Source organism: Eumetopias jubatus, unplaced genomic scaffold, assembly GCF_037043125.1.
Source record: "Eumetopias jubatus isolate StellerSeaLion01/CBP00866 unplaced genomic scaffold, mEumJub1_p1.0 scaffold_3, whole genome shotgun sequence".
Taxonomy (NCBI): Eukaryota; Metazoa; Chordata; class Mammalia; order Carnivora; family Otariidae; genus Eumetopias; species Eumetopias jubatus.
In genome coordinates, this window is record NW_028274809.1 from 50,914,973 (window position 1) to 50,933,369 (window position 18,397).

An 18,397-nucleotide genomic window follows, 5' to 3' on the forward strand; every position below is an offset into this window, starting at 1 on the left:
TTGTTCATATTATTCCCTTACTATCTTTTTTTAAATATTTTATTTATTTGACAGAGAGTGCAGGAGAGCACAAACAGTGGGAGCAGCAGAGGGAGAGGGAGAAGCAGGTTTCCCACTGAGCAGGGAGCCCAATGCGGGGCTCAATCCCAGGACCCCGGGATCATGACCTGAGCCAAAGGCAGCCGCTCAACCAACTGAGCCACCCAGGCGCCCCCCCTTCTTATCTTTTAGTGTCTGGGGAATATGTAGTGATATTCCTATTTCATTTCTGACACTGGTCAATTGTGTCTTTTTTTCCCCCCCCTCATTTTTCTTGATCAAGCTACTGACCAATTTTTTAAAAATGTTTTTGAAGATTTTTAATCTTTTGATTTAATTGATTTTTATTGTTCTGTTATTTTATTTTATTTTTTCTTATCTTTATTTTCTTCTTTCTGCTTTTATTGGGTTTAATTGATCTTGAAAATTTTTACTTCTCAAACTTAAAATGGAAGTCTAAATTATTGATTTGAGACATTTCTTCTTTTTCTAGAATAAACATTTAAAGCTAGAATTTTCCTTTCCTTTCCACTTTTTGAGATATAATTGACAATACTGTAATATATTTGTTGATATACATATACATTATGAAAGGATTCCCACCACTGAATTAATTAACATATCTATTACCTAACATATTTACCAGTTTTTTTTGTGGGAATACTTAGGTTCTATTCTCTTAGCAAATTTCAGTTATGCAATGCAGTATTATCAATTATAGTCACCATGTTATACATTAGATCGTCACTTACCCATCTTATAGATGAAAGTATGTATCTTTCAGTCTCTCAATTCTCTCCATTCCCCAGTTCTGGCAACTGTCATTCTACTCTCTGTATCTATGAGTTCAACTTCTTCTTTTTTTAATATTCTATTTAGAGGTGATATAATGCAGTATTTGTTTTTCTGGGTCTGGCTTATTTCACTTAGCATAATGCTCTCTAGGTTTATCCATATTGTTGCAAGTGGCAGGATTTCCGTCTTTTTAAAGGCTGAATAATATCCCATTGTGTGTGCGTGTACGTGTGTGTGCGTGTGTGTGTGCGTGCGTGTGCATGCGCGTGTGTGTGTGCATGTGTGTGTGTGTGTATCATATTTTCTTTATCCATTCATCCATTGACAGACACTCAGGATGTTTCCATACCTTGGCTATTGTGAATAATGCTGAAATGAACATGGGAGTATATCTTTTGGAAAAAATTATTTCCTTTGTATATATATCCAGAAGTGGGATTGCTAAATCATGTTGGTTCTATTTTTAATTTTTTTCAGGAGCCTCCATACTGTTTTCCATAGAGGCTCTACCAGTGATAGCTGTGGTGGGTGATAGCTGTGGTGAGTGTTCATGCACCTTTTAAGAACTGCTTCTTTGGGGGCACCTGAGTGGCTCAGTTGGTTAAGTGTCTGCCTTTGGCTCAGGTCATGATCCCAGGGTCCTGGGATTGAGATTGAGCCCTGCTTCGGCCTCTCTGTTCAGGGGGGAGCCTGCTTCTCCCTCTCCTTCCATTGCTCCCCCTGTTTGTCCTCTCTCTTTTTCTCTCTCTCTCTGTCAAATAAATAAAATCTTAAAAAAAAAAAGAACTGCTTCTTTGTTTGCCTTAGTCCCATGAATCTTATGGGTGCATGCCCCATTGGCCCTCAAGAGCCAGGTGCCTTGGAATCCTATCCCTTGGATGGGAGTCTTAGAGTTAGGGTGCTAGATACATGACTTAAACTCCTCACTTCTCAGGGAGAAGCTGGAAGCTGGGTGTTCCTTCCTGATTGTTTGGTGCTGTGCTAGGGTGGGGTTTGTGGCAAGAATGTGTCTCAGCTTTTCTTACCCATCTTGATGTTGGTACGCTCTCATTTGCCCAGTGTGCAGGAGTCAATCAGTAGTTTCTGGATTTCTTTCACAGGGAATTTCTCTTGAGTGTAGCTGTACATTTGGTGCATTTATGGGAGTAGGAAAGTTCGGGAGCCTCTTGTGTTGCCATCTTGGTCCACGTCTTTCAGTTTCTTTCTAAGTACCATTTTAAATCCCATAAATTTTGATATCTTGTGTTTTTATTCTCATTCAGCTCAAAATATTTTCTAATGTCTCTCGTAATTTTTCTTTGACCTATGGGTCATTTAGATGTAACAAGGAGAATAAACTAGTGCTGATGTCAAAGAATTGTGAAGAAGTAAACGGACCATTATAGAAGTGATGTGTTTAGGGACAGTGTCTGACACGTACTAATTGTTAAGCATCAGCTTTTGTTTTCTCCTCCAAATTTATCTTTGGGTTTTCTCATTCTGCTTTAAGGAGGAATCTAAATTGTCTCTTACCTTTGCTACTATAAACCCTGCTTACTCTTTCATACTCCTTTTTACTGCCAGTGTGAAATAGGAACACTTTCTGAGCCCAGGCTTTCTTACACTCCTAACATATAATTGGTCTCTTTAATTAACCAGACTCTGTGGATAAGAGGAAACACAGTTTGGTTTTTGTTACTTTTGCTTGCTTTAGCAGCCATGTGCCCTTTAAAATTCTGTGACCAGAACAGAACAAGAAAAGAACACAGGTGTGAGTTTTGTTTGTTTGTTTGTTTTTTAACCTTATTGCTTTTTTGATTGTCTTTTTCAGACAGAAAAGCTTACTTTGGCCACCTTGGAATATATTACTCATAACCAGTTTCAAGTTAAATGGCTCTCTTCTTCTCAATGTATTTATTTTATACCTAAAAGAATTTTTTTTAACTAAATGCTGTTTCCAGGGGTTATTCCTTTTCTCTTAACATTTTAAAACATCAAACAGAACTGAATGTGCCTCTTGCCCAAATTAATATATTCCAAGCTAAGATTACATAAAAATGTTAAAACCTCATCTGCACACTAATATGCAAAAAACCATCCTCCATGTTGAATAAAGATGCTAAATGAATAGAACAGATTTCTCTATCCCTAAATGAGGGAATAGGATTTCAGGGAAGGAAGTGGACACTGAAAGGCTCTTTCAGATTTTTAAACACTGAACCACTGTTCCTGTTCATCTACATACAAATGCCTGACCTGGTGATGACATCTTTTGGACTTTTCATACCTAAAAGCCAGCCTCTCACATTTTGATATAGGTTTCTGTTCTGTACTCCATGGAAAAGTTTTAATTTCTAGAATAGGCTTTTCAACAAGAACTTAGTATTAGATTGAACAATTCTGTTGGTATAACTGAGCACAAAAACCTGGTGTGTTCCCTCTCAATAGCAGTGGATACTTTAATGCAGTTCATTCCATTTATAAGAAAGTTTTATAACATAATGATGAAATCAGCAATAATTCTGCAGTAAAATATAACTGTTTAATTCTACTGTCATATATTTTTCATTTGAAGACTTGATCCTCATCAAGATTAATTTATATCCCAAAGACCTAATCTACTCCTTGTAAAAATGTCCTCTTTGATGACTTTTTTTTTATTAATTAACATTAATTAGTTGAATAACTTTTTTTTAAATTTACAAAGCTAAGGGGCAGATTGTCATCAAGTCATTGGTAGCAAACATACTCTCACTATGCCTATCCTCCTGTCTCCATTATTATTGTTTTTGTTCAATTTGTAAAAATGTGACTGAGCCAGCAAAAAGTGCCACCCACTAATAATTAGGCAAAATGAGCTGCCAAAGTATACTGGGGAAAAAAGTATCTTTCCAGTGAGCAAGACTTTACTTCATAGAATTTTTGTTTGAAAAATTACCATACATGATATTTGGTCCTAAAGATAACAGGAGATTTTGAAATTTTTTCTATATTCTTAAAGGTAAACACTAAAACTTTGATTTGATTTGATTTCTGCTTCATCAATTTGACAGTTGCAAAAGCAAGAAAATGTCAAGCTGTAGTTTGCCACATTCTCTAGGACATATCTGAGAAAAAAATCTTTAACTACTTCAATTAATCATTATAACATGAAATAAGATCTAAGAACTCTTGGGAACCTCAAACTCTTTCCAGGTATCTAAGAGATCAAATCCATTTCCATCATAACAGCGACATGTTAATTATTTATAAACTGTTTTTGTAATAATGGCAAGACATAAATTGTCTATAAATGATTTTCATAATAGTGAGATATTAATTATGCTTTGCTTACTCTCATTCTGTTACAAGTGTCCAGTAAAGTTTTCCAAAAGCTACATTATCACAGTAGACTGAATGTAGAAACAGGTATGAAAATCTAGCCCTCATTTATAAGGGCCTGACATTAGAGACTTATAGAAATGTAAAGTACTGTCATCTTCCTCATTAATTTTTTAGGGAAAATTTTCATAAACATGTTAATATGTAATAGATTTATTATTTTTAAAATGAATTAATAAATATTTAAAAATTTTCAGTTTAATTTCTAATGTGGTAAATATCAGTAGACATCATGGACACAAAAATAGCTCTTTGAAGTCCTCAATAATTTTAAGCATGTAAAAGGATCTTGAGACAAGAGTTTGAGAACCACTAATTAATCCAATTGCCAAGAAGACTTCCTGTCATCATTCTATCCTGAGAACTGTGCACTTGAATTTTTACCTAACATACTTACTCATTTTTAATGAACTCAACTCTATTTCTAGTTTATGTAGCCTATACCTCCTTCCTGCTGCCCCCTCCCCATCTACCGTTCTAGATTCACTGCTAAATCAATTATCTTGGATCCTGAATTTTAGAGTCCTGAATACCTGCAGCAATTTGGTGACTTCAGAGGCAAAATTCCTTGCTAAGGTATGAAGAGATAAGAGTACAAAGAGTGCTCTTCAAAGAACTGAGGTTTTATAACTGGTAACATTTCTCCTATACCTCCTACATTCATGTAACCGATGCAACAAGAACTTACCAGAGCTAGAACCTTACCATCTATGGATGGTCTATAACACATCAGACATTCTATTAGCTACTTTGTCTTTTGTTTGTCATCCTTACAGTTTGGAGCTATGCAGAACTGACTAATCTCAGGGGTGAGGACACCTAGGTTTGGAAATGATTTGTTCAAGACAATGCAGCTAGTTTGTAGAGTCAGGATTCCCAGCCCAGTCTCATTGGCTCACAGGCCAGGTAAGCAAAAGGTGGCTTTCAATCCTTTTTGTGATATTTCTTCCTTAGATTTTACACTGAGGGAGGTCTGGACCATAATAGACATTTAATAGATTTTTCTAGACTGGAGGCATAAATTTGACCCAACCTAAAGAGTTAAGTTCTACTTAGTAGGTTAGGAATCTTTCTCTTTTCTTTCAGATCATTTCAGCTCTCTGATCAGAATCAGAAATTCTGTTCCTCTGCTCATAAAAGCATTGTAATCAGAGATCTTTTAGCATGGAGAGTCACTGACTTTTCGAGGGCTGAAAAAATTAATGAGTAATGACAGGACTGTTTCTTCTAGAATGTAAATTGGAGTTAGTCTAAGAGGAACTTAAAAAATAAATTGCCACTGGGATCTAAAGAGCTATTAGAAATAAAGACCAATCTCAAGTAGGATTTTTTACATAACATGAAATATATATATCTTGAAATATTTCCCCACACCCTCTCCTGCAAAGAAATTCTATCTTTCTTTCACTGTTTAGAACAATTTGGTTGGTTCAGTTCTGCTTTAACAGTTGGCTTAAAGTACATGAAGAGTTTCATGTCATTAACTTTCATCTCTATTTGCCATTATAACTTGAAATCTTAAAAAGTAATGGTTATCCTTCAAGAAAGTCCTTTGACTTTCCTACATCTGAAAGATCACAAGAAAGAGAATGAATAATTCACACAAATCCAAACTGATATATTTTAACTATTTACTCATTTTATTTTGAACAGGAAAAGACTTTAATTAAAACCAGTTACATCAATAGTAGCAGGTGAGTAACACCAGCCATGTTGCTATTAAAGAATTTAGACTGATTCAAAGTAAAAATTTTTAAGAAGAGGGCACGAACTGAATGGAGCACTGGGTGTTATATGCAAACAATGAATCACAGAACACTACATCAAAAACTAATGTTGTAATGTATGGTGATTAACATAACATAATAAAATAAAATTCACTTAGTGAGAAAAAAAAGATGGCATGTGAAAATAAGTTAAGAGAAATCTAAATAATTAAGAAAATTGCTTTTAAAAGTATTGCTCTGATTTAATATCAATTCCTTATATATTTCCTTATTCAGAAATATTTTTATAGGGGTGCCTGGGTGGCTCAGTCGTTGGGCATCTGCCTTGGGCTCAGGTCATGATTCCAGGGTCTTGGGATAGAGCCCCGTATCCGGGCTCTCTGCTCAGCGGGAAACCTGCTTCTCCCTCTCCCACTCCCCCTGCTTGTGTTCCCTCTCTCGCTGTGTGTCTCTCTGTCAAATAAATAAATAAAATCTTAAAAAAACAAATGTTTTTATAGCTTTTATAATTATGAAAAATAAGATGAGTATTTTCTCTGACTTCATCTTTAATTCGTTGCACATACTTTATGACGTGCATCGCATTTAACCTCCTGTACACATTTCTCCTCTCTCTCACTACAGGGCAAGCTTGTAACGCCAGAGAACCTACTGTTCATCTTTACATCCCTCACTAAAAGCAGTACAGTGCTTTGCATATTGTATATGTCCAATAAATATTCATATGAATAAATTATTACTCATCACACATGCTAATGTTTCTCTCACATTTTTAATTTAATTTAATTTTTTTAAAGATTTTATTTATTTATTTATTTGAGAGAGCAAGAATGAGAGACGGAGAGAGAGCACATGAGAGGGGGTAAGGTCAGAGGGAGAAGCAGACTCCCTGCTGAGCACGGAGCCCGACGCGGGACTCGATCCCTGGACTCCAGGATCATAACCCAAGCCTAAGGCAGTCACTTAACCAACTGAGCCACCCAGGCGCCCCTCACACTTTTGATTTTAATTCTATATTGGTTTCTTTAGAGAAACCTACTCTAGAGTCCCAAATTTAATCAAGTCTTCCTTAGATTTCGTTTACTTGTATTCTTTAAATGAGTGTAAACATAAAATGCAGGAATCTCCTAAACAATAATTAAAATTGATATTATTAGAATTGTCTCAGTCAGTTACTTTTACTGGAATAAAAGTTCTGTTCTTTGATCCCACCCTGGAGATTGCATCTCCTTTGTCATATCTTTGAAGGTGGTCTAGAATCACAAGAGAGTGAAAGTGAACACGTAATTTCAGAGAAATCCAGTACTCTTTGTCATTTGGACACAAGTTTAAAAGATAAACACATCTTAACTTTTAGGATGAAATAAAATATAACTAAAACTGGGCAGAAAGTAAACACGGTATTCATGTCAGGAAAGACCTATTTCCTTAATGAAAACTAATGAGGGTATGTATTCCATGGATTACTTTTTTTTAATGGGAAAATTTCCCAGAACTAATTTGCCATATGTTGTATTGTCATGAGAGTGAGGTATCCCCACAGTGCAGCCAACCTGAGTAAGCTACTGATTTTTATTCTCAGGAAATGTGACCTACTATAAAGGTACCTGTGCTGTCAAGAAGAGTGATAGGACGGTGGCAAAGAAAAGTAGTTTTCCTCATGAGAAGAGAAAGGTGGAGAATAAAGTCTTGTCTGTCTGTTTGTTTGTTTGTTTTTTCAGGAGAAACACAGAGACAGATGACCAGCAGCCTGAGAACCATGATCAAAGAGCAAGGTCACAGGAGAATGAGACAGATTGGATTTGAATCCTAGCTGTGCCATTTTAGCCCTGGACAAATCAGTTAACCCCTCTCCTCCTTATCTGTAAAATAGTCATAATGATGCTTTCATAGATTGTTTTAAGAATGATAAAAGACCATGTTTTTTAAAAAGCATGGTACATAATAAACATTCACAAATGTTAATGAAGGAAAAAACAAAGTTGTTCCTTCTACAGAAACATTCTTAACAGCAGGGAATGGTATTTCATCACGTTATTTTAGCTTAGTGGAAATATCTCTTAAGAGCCTGCTACTGTCATCAAAAAGTACTCTACTCTAAGTAACCTTCTATGTTCTATTACTTTTTTGAAGATGAATTAACTCGTCGGATAAAAAATATCATGCACTGTAAAATCATACATCGGTATTCTTTTTTTTTCTTTTAAAGATTTATTTATTTATTTATTTGAGAGAGAGAGAGAGAGAGAGAGAGAGAGAGAGGACAGTGAGCAAGAACACGAGTAGGGGGAGAGGGTCAGAGGGAGAAGGAGAAGAAGCAGGCTCCCCGCTGAGTAGGGAGCCCGATGCGGGGCTTGATCCCAGACACTAGGACCCTGGGATCATGACCTGAGCCCAAGGCAGACGCTTAACCCACTGAGTGACCCAGGTGCCCCCATAAGTGTGTATTCTTGATTTTAAAACAGTTTCTTGCAAAATATGTCATATGCATCAAAAGCACCAGTGCTTTATTATCCCCTCAGGGAATTGATAAAATCCATTTTCAGAAACTAAAAAGTAAGAACAGTTCAGTCCTGAAATTTGTTTTATTTACCAAAATGGGTAATGGGAGCCTGAAACAATCAGCAAATCATACCCATTTCCTTACTGGGAAAAGAAAGAGTGAATTGCCACCTGAGTGTGGATGGTGGGGAGTACAGGGTTCTGTCTAGAAGCATTAGTTATCCTGACGAATACAATTCCTAGCCTGGTTTCCTTTGTGAAGATTCAGGGTAAGGGCTGGAGCCTGAATTTTACCACTTACCCTTTCTCCTCGAGTTACAACTAAAAAAGAATAATCGCAGACATTGACTCAAACAGGGATCAAGACACCAACATTATTACTGAAACAGGGCTATGTCAGGGATAGACATACAGTCTTTAATACTTAAGAATAACTGAAATCTATAACTGCCTGATCCTCCTATTAGTTGGTAAGTATTGCCAAGTGTCTGAAGAGGTTCCTTGGGAACTAGAGGTCTCAGGGCCAAAAACACTGTGTTCTCATGTTCTCCCACATGAGTATATTTAGAGATGAAATCAGCTTGAAATGAACGGTAAGAACAGTCTTAAAGGGGAGATGAAGTCATAGCCCAGCAGTTTTATCTCTTTGCTTTGGTGATGGGGTATGTTATGTGCTCACTGTGCGCAAATGTCTCTGGGCTCTAAAAGGAAATATATTTTTTTCAGGATAAGCATAGGCAGAAAAAGGAGTAGAAAAAGAAAAATTTCTCATATACCCCCCACCCCATACGATGATACTTTTCTGTGTATCATTTAGTTTTTACAAATCTATAAAAATATTGAAAAAATATTTTATTCTAATCTTTCTACTTAAGAATCATAATATAAATATTTTTAGTGTTATATCATAATCTTTGTAAACATATTTAATGATAGTGTAGTATATAATATTTCACCAAATGGATTCAGCATAAATTATTTAACTAGTCACTGTATGGTTATTTTCAGTTATTAAATTTGTTTCCAGATTTCCCTTTGGTAATATAAATAATGCTGATCTATCATTCTGCATAAAACCATTGCTAGATTTTTTACGTTAAGATAGATTCTCAAGAATTGAATTTTAGGGTCCAAGGTATATTTAGAGTCTAGGATTTAGTCCCACATGACATTTTCAGTATGGGGAAAAGAACTACTTTCTCCTAATAAAAACCCAATCAGATCTCTAAAATCTGGTGCCTGAAGGTTGTCCTGAGAGGCTTTATTTTAGGAATGGTGGCAGGACATATGAGACCTATATATGGGAACTGCATTCTGTCACTGATAATAACCACTTAGCAGCACTGTTTCAAGGAGAAAATGCTGAGCTTTGCCACTCTTCTGATGCATGAGAGTTTAATAGAAAACAAGATATTTTTAACTTGATAAATTCTTTAAGTAGAAAAAGAGAAACTAGCATTTCTTGAGTGCGTACCTGGCTCCAAGCACAATGTTTCCATTTTCATATTTATTATTGTTGGAGTTACATAGTAGGGTTTGTCTTCTCAATTGTACCCCTCATCTTTTTTCCCCTCCATGGTTCTGATCAATAGAATATGGCATCAAAGATCTGAGTGTAACAGGGCTCAAGATTTCAGCCATGTTACTGGTAAAGCTGGATTAAAAGGTGTGAAACACCCCCAATTTCCTCTAAACCTAAACTTTGGAATCCCTAGGTCTGTCATTTATTTACTTGCTTACAGGCGAGAAGCTGGAGTTGAGAAAGCAGGCCCTCTTGGTCTGTTTATTACGTAAAGATTGAAAATACAGGTGCCCACTGTATAAGAGAGCAGAAGGACCCTGGAGGACAGGAGGCAGTCTCCTGTCCACATGGCAATGTATTGTCTTACCTTTTGGTTATAACTGACCAATGGAGAACTGCCTTCCTGTAAACCAATCAGATCACCCACTCCTCCTGTCCTGAAGAAGGAGGGGTATAAAAAAGATGTGCCCTTGTGGAAACATGACAAAGGGGATAGGATCTGGATCCCTTATTTTCCCAAATTATCACAAATAGTCTTCAAAAGAATATTATAAAGATTAGAATCCTATTTGTAGGTAAGGAGCCTGAAGTTCAGCTATGTTAAGCAATTCCTAAGTTCACACAGCTACATGGCAAGTGAGTCAACATTCAAACCCAGATGTGTCAGACCCCAAGGCCCATGTCCTTTTCATTGTGCTGATGAGCACTATTGCCTTCATGAGCTTCACCAACACCTCTCCATTCTTATTTTAATAGAGAATTTTTAGAGACATGATATCTTGTAGTGTAGGAGTTAACTTTCATGGTGGGAATTTCAGGCATCTTGGTAGTCCAGAGGGATTGAGGTTTGGGGCAGTTTGGCCTTTGACATTTCTCAAATGATGAATCGCTGTGTAACTTTTGGAATAGCCGTAGCAACCACAACTCTATGGAAGACCCCCCCCATCAAGAGAGGTCTCTCGTCTTTTGGACCCAAACTGTAAGACCCTGATTCCTCTTTCGCTTGGGCCATTTGCCAGGATTGTTTACATCTAATATGTGTGGGGATGAGATACACTCTCCCCGGGACAAAGAGCAGGCTTGCTCACTGCTTTCTGTAAAAGCCGTGTGTTCCCCAAACTAAGTCTTTCTCAGGTATAACACAATCCCACTGTGTGCACAGCATCCATTTGAGCCCACTGTATCATTAAGATTGTGTAATACTGATATAAAATAAAAATAGACATATATATCAATGTAGTAGAATTGAGAGTCCAGAAATAAACCCACACATTTATGGTCAGTTGGTTTTCAATGAAGGTGCCACAACAATTCAATAGGAAAGGAGTAGTCTTTTCAACAAGTGGGGCTGGGATGGCTAGATATCCACATGCAGTAGAATGAAGTTGGACTCCTAATTACACCATATGCAAAAATGAACTCAGAATGGATCAAAGTCCTAAATGTAAGAGCTAAGTTACATATATAAATCTTAGAAGAAACTTCAGGTATAAATCTTTGTGCGTTTGGATTAGGAAATGGCCCCTTAGATATTTAGATATAATACCAAAAACAGAGGGAACACAATAAAAAAATAGATAAATTTAACTTCATAAAAATTGAAATTTTGGTGTTTATCAAGAAGATGAACAGGCATGCCATGGACCCTGTCCCTGGCGTGAGGTGCTGGAGGATGCCTCCTTAAGTCAGAGCTTGGAATAGACTTCCTGATAGCAAAGTGAGTTCAATGGCTGAGATGATGTACCCTGCCTGGGGACCTCATAACCCAACTTAGACTACTCCTCTCTGTAAAAAAAAATGAGTAAATAAGTAAGAAAGAAAGAAGAAAATGAATAGGCAATATAGAGAATGGGAGAAACTATTTGAAAAGTTATATCTGATAAGGGTCTAGTATCTGGAATATATAAAGAACTCCTACAACTCAACAATGAAATGGCAAATAACCTTATTAAAAAATGGGCAAAGATATTTCTCTAAAGAAGATATACAAGTGGCCTGTAAGCACATAAAAAATGCACATTATTAGTCATCAGGGCAATGCAAATAAAGTCAGAGATACCACTTCACATCCACTTTAATAGCTAGAACAAAAAAGGTAGTAACGAGTGTTGACAAGGATGTAGAGAAATCAGAACACTCATACATTGCTGGTGGGAATGTAAAATGATGCAGCGACTTTGTTCCCAAAAGAGTTACCATATAATCTCATAATTCCACTCTTAGATATACACTTCCAAATAATGAAAACATATGTAAATGCAAACACTTATACATAAATGTTCATAGCAGCATTAATCATAGTAGTGCAAAAGTGGAGACAACCTAAAAGTTTATCAACTGATGAAAGGATAACAAAATGTGGTATATTTGCACAACGGAATCTTTTTTGGCCATACAAAGAAATGAAGTTCTGATACATACTATAACATGGATAAACCTTGAAAATATTATGCCTAGTGAAAAGAAGTCAGATACAAAAGGACACATATCTTTTTTTTTTTTTTTTACATGTCATAGGATTCCATTTATATGAAATGCTTACTATAGGCAAATCCTTAGAAACAGAAGTAAGTTAGGAGCTGCCAGGGGGTCGTGGGGGAGCAACTTTTAATGAGTATGGAGTTTCATTTTGGGCTGATGAAAATGTTCTGGAATTACATAATGGTGATGGCTGCATAACTGTGAATTTACTAAAAATCACAGAATTGTACAATTTAAAAGGATGAATTTTATGGTATGTGAATTTTATCTCTATTGAGAAACAACAACAACAGCAACAATAAAAGCACTGCTAAGCCATAGTCTGGAAACAGATGAGTTGGATAAATGGCAATTACCTGACAAGATTTTATTCTTTCCCCCTAGGAAAGGAATTTTGAAACAGAGCTGGAAAACGGATTTATAAAAAAACTAATAAATTAGGTAATCTCTGATTAGGTAAGATATAATCATAGATACCTAGAAAAATATAAATTATCTGAAATGACCCAAGAGGAGGTAGACATGTTTGTAGTGATTATTGTGTAGGAAATCCAAAAGGTTTTTAGAGCTAACCATAAAAAGTCACCAGGTCCAGATTGTTTTATACCTGAATTCAATCTAACTTTCAAAGTTAGATAGTTATTAATAGTTATTAACTATTTCAGACCACAGGTTTTTTTTTAATTTTTATTTTTTTAATTAACATATAGTGTATTATCTGTTTCAGGGGTACAGGTCTGTGATTCATCAGTCTTTCACAATTCACAGCGCTCACCATAGTACATACCCTCCCCAGTGTCTATCACCCAGCCACCGCATCCCTCCCACTTCCACTCCAGCAACCCTGAGTTTGTTTCCTGAGATCGAGTGTCTTATGGTTTGTCTCCCTCTCTGGTTTTGTCTTGTTTCATTTTTTTCCTCTCTTCCCCTATGATCCTCTGCCTTGCTTCTCAAATTCCACATATCAGTGAGATCATATGATATTTGTCTTTCTCTGATTGACTTATTTCACTTAACAGAATACCCTCTAGTTCCATCCACGTCATTGCAAATGGCAAGATTTCATTTTTGATGGCTGCATAATATTCCTTTACACACACACATACACACACACACACACACACACACACCACATCTTGATGAATGTGTATATATATATATATATACACAACAGAATGAATGTCCATTCGTCTGTTGATGGACATCTGGGCTCTTTCCATAGTTTAGCTATTATGGACATTGCTGCTATAAACACTGGGGTGCAGGTGCACTACACCTTTGGATCACTACATTTTTATCTTTGGATCACTACATTTTTATCTTTGGGGTAAATACCCAGTAGTGCAATTGCTAAGTTGTAGGGTAGCTCTATTTTCAACTTTCTGAGGAACCTCCAAACGGTTTTCCAGAGTGGCTGCACCAGCTTGCATTCCCATCAACAGTGTAGGAGGGTTCCCCTTTCTCTGCATCCTTGCCAACATCTGTTGTTTCCTGACTTGTTAATTTTAGCCATTCTGACTGGTGTGAGGTGGTATCTCATTGAGGCTTTGATTTGTATTTCCCTAATGCCGAATGATGTTGAGCAGCTTTTCATGTGTCTGTTGGCCTTTTGGACGTCTTCTTTACAGAAATGTCAGACCACAGAGTTTTAAAAACTGGCTCATGTGTGTATGCAAAATAGCCACAATTTGTTTTTCAAAGTCAACCTTGATACTGAATACTAGTAAGAATAATTCAAACAAAAATATACATGAATACAGTTATGAACATCATAACATAGTAGTATAGTAGATTCAGGAATGTATTAAAGATTAATAAACCATGACCAAGTGATTTTTTTTTTTTTTTGGTTTTCAGCATTTAAGATAGTTTAACATTAGGAAATCTGTTAACATAAATCATTACCTTAGCAGATTAAAGAAGAAACAGCATGTAATTATATTAATTGATGTTTTTCTTTTTTTGGTATTGCTGACATATTTGGAGGGTATATTTTAGGTCAGTTCTCACCCCACTTCGCAGACAGCTTCTGGGGTGCTCAGAGAATTTTCCAGTCCGTAAACTTGTATAGAGAAGAGCAAGGAAAGAAAGAGTATGGAGAATCTTTCATAGTTTTTCTAGAAAATCAGGTCGCTAAGACCAGCTAAATCAAGTTCAAATTGGTTCAAATCAAGCTCATTATCTAGTACAGAATCATTATATGATATGTGATGATTAAGATTGCTCTAATGACTAATGGAATACATTTTGTTTCTTATTAAAATGCAAATTATCTTGGCAGGGGTAATATATTCAGCTTCATTTGCCAATTACAAGAGAGGAGACTGTTAGGGAAGTGGAGAGGAGGAAGAATATATTGGATACTCAAGCTGGGGGGAGAAAAGTGTGCCATCAAGAAGGCACAAGTACTTCAGGACATCAATTTTACTGATCTCATACTTTGGCTTCGTTGAGTCCTGAAAGTGTATGCTCTAATCACAGAGACATCAATGAGAAAGGGAAGGGTAGATTCAGAGGATGGGCAGACAGGAGAGGAGATTAGCATTAAGAAGTGTCTTCCATGGTCCCAGCTTTTGACAGGAATTTTAATAATAGCAAGCACTATGACTGTTCACAATTTGTAGATGAGGAGACTGAATTTCAGGGAGGTTATCATGCCCAAGGTGACTCAGCTCTTAAAATGCTAAGCCAAATTTTAATTCCAAATTTGTCTCTAAAGTCAGTACTGTTTCCACTGAAATAATTAAGGGAAAGAGTAGTCAATGAAGTAATTTTCTTCAATAATGAGAATATGAGATGAGTATTACATAAGCATATTACACAAAGCATACAAATATTTCCTTAACTAATTTAAAAACTTTAGTGAAATTCAGAAGCAGAAAAATGTACTTCTGGTCAAACACAAAGAAAAAATAGCCAGTAGAGATTATTTTATTTCTCTAATATATAAGTTTCATTAAGCACTGAAACCAGGCCAACCGTCTTTCTCTCTTTGATAGCCAAGGTTTTACAAAGTTAGTTTCTGGATATATATTCTCTCTCTCTCTCTTTCTTTCTCTCTCTGAGTTTTATGAGAATATAGAGGACACAGATATATCCTCTCTGATATATCATTTAACAAATCATGATTTTAATATTTAACTGGATGATAAAAACTACATGGTTTGCATTTAAAAAAATTATAAATATCCCTTCTTCAGGAAAACTGACCTGGAAGTCCTTGAGGTGATTACTTATATGAGAGTTTTCAGGCTGGGTTTGCAGTCTACTTTAAAGCAGAATAAAAAATAAACTAGTGAGTTTTTCTTAGAATTGTTTAGCTTAAATGTCTAGGTGGTTTATTTTTCTTATATAGTTAATTAGCAGTCTATATTGATCAGAAAATAAAATATATAATATTTTTAAAAGATTTTATTTATTTATTTGACAGAGAGAGAGAGAGAGAGACTGTGAGAGCACAAGCAGGCGGAGCGGCAGGCAGAGGGAGAGGGAGAAGCAGGCTCCCAGCTGAGCAGGGAGCCCAATGCAGGGCTTGAACCCAGGACCCCAGGATCATGACCCGAGCTGAAGGCAGACGCTTAACCAACTGAGCCACCCATATGCCCCAAAATATGTAATATTGAATAGGTTATATATATAATACATTTATTTTTCTTGTTCTTCAGGTCTTTATCAGAGGCTAGATCCCAAGACCCTGAGATCACGACCTGAGCTGAAGTCAGATGCTTAACCGACTGAGCCACCTAGGCGCCCTTTGAAATGTTGCTTTTATCTTTAAATTTCTATATGTACCTTTTATATTTCTGGACATTTCAATTTTTTTAAAGATTTTTATTTATTTATTTGAGAGAGAGAGAGAGCAGAATGAGAGAGAGAGTGCACAAGCTGGGGGGAGGAGCAGAGGGAGAAGAAGACTCCCTCCAAGCAGGGAGCCCAAACTTTGGCTGGATCCAGGACCCCAGGGACCATAACCTGAGCGGAAGGTAGACGCTCAATTGACTGAGTCACCCAGGCCCCCCTGCACATTCAATTTTGTTTCATGGTCAGTCTGAATACTCATATGCCAATGCCATGTTATTTTAATTTTTGAAGCTTGATAATTTAATATCTAGTAGAGCTAGATAATGTTCATCCTCCTGCCCACCTGCCCAGCCATACTTCCTATATTTTAGGGTTTTCCAGTCCTATTTTTGCTTGCTTATTTTTTCTTTTCTTCTTTTTAAAGATATTATTTATTTATTTGAGAGAGAAAGAGAGCATGAATGGGGGGGAGGGGCAGAGGGAGAAGGAGAAGAAGACTCCCCGCTGAGTAGGGAGCCCAGTGCGGGGCTCAATCCCAGGACCCTGAGATCATGACCTGAGCAAAAGGTAGACACTTAACCAACTGAGCCACCTAGGATCCCCGCGCTTGCTTATTTTTTCATATGCACTTTTGAATGAATTTCATGAGCTCTAGGAAGAAAGGTGTTGATAATTTAAACAGAATTACATTAAATTTAAAAATCAGCACAGACAGAATTGACATCTCTCTGATACTGAGTCTTCCACTTCATGAAATACCTCCAGAAAATGCCTTCTGTTTACTCAAGTCTGTATTTTTCTATTTCAGAAATGTTTTGATAATTTTTCTTATAGAGGTTTTTATATTTCTTAAGTATATTTCTACTATTTTATATATTTTGTTGCTGTGCTAAATGGGATTTTACTTTCCATTATGTCATTTAAATGGTTGTTGTTTTAATAAAGCACATTGATTTCTGTGCAGTAATTATATATTCTGCTACCTTACTAAGATATCTTACTGTTTGTGGTTGTTTTTCCATTGATTTTCTTGGGATTTTCAGGTATATATATCATAACATTATATAATTTTTATGTTATTAAGCAAGAGAAAGCACTGAGAGAATTTTCCAATTCACATGCCTAAATGTCTTTTCTTTTTTAATGTAATTAAAACTAATACTTCAATACACTGTGAAATAGTAGTGAGTGTTTATCCTGGTCTCATTCTTGCCTTTTAAAGGAATGGTCCTAGTATTTTCCCATTGTATGAGTTCCTGGCTTTTGGGCTGAGATAGACTGAGGAAGTTTCTCTCTAGTACCATTTTAATGAGTGTTTTTGTTTTTGTTTTTGTTTTTTTTGGAAGGAGAAGAGAATTCCTGGGCCTAACTGAGCATCGTTTGATAGAATAGGCTGTCAAGAACATACAGAAGTAACACAGTAAGTAGCAAGCAGGCTTCTTGAGTTTTTAATAAGTAGTTGTGAAAATACTTCTTTGAGTATATGTCTTTAAATCTACCACTGAATTTGTTTCATGTTTCACTATGATGAAAAGTGGCAGTTCTGAATAGATTATGGACAAGTTTGTATGTTGGACTGGGGTGGATGGCAGATATATGTGTTTATGAATGAAACTTTGTGATTAATAAATGTGATTAAATCCAGAATCACATGTCAAATTTTATTTTGCCTTAGGCTCTGCATCCTAAAATTTCATATTGATAGAGATAATATTGGCTTTTTACTTGCAAATTTTATACCCACAGCTACCAGATTATTCTAAATTAAGGTAAGAGCATAGATTAAAGTAATAAGAGTTTCAAAGGGATAATTAGCGGATAGTTTACAGGGGGCTAGTACCCTGCGTTCACTGTGTTTGTCTATAGTGCTTTGTGGCAGACACTGTGACACTTGCTAAATATTTGTGCAAAGAAAGAGATGAATTTTGGGGCAAATTTGGAAACAATACAACTACATTTGTATTGCATAGTGGTGTAGTGTATACATAGTGTTTTAATACATAGCTTTTGGTGGCAGACTTTGTGGGTTTAATTCCTGGCTATACGACTTACTAAGTCCGTGATTATGGTCAAATTCTATACATTTTCTGTGCCTTAGCTTTCTCATCTGTAAATACAAGATAATAGTGCCTACTTCACTGTTGGTAGGTTTAAATCAGTTTATATATAT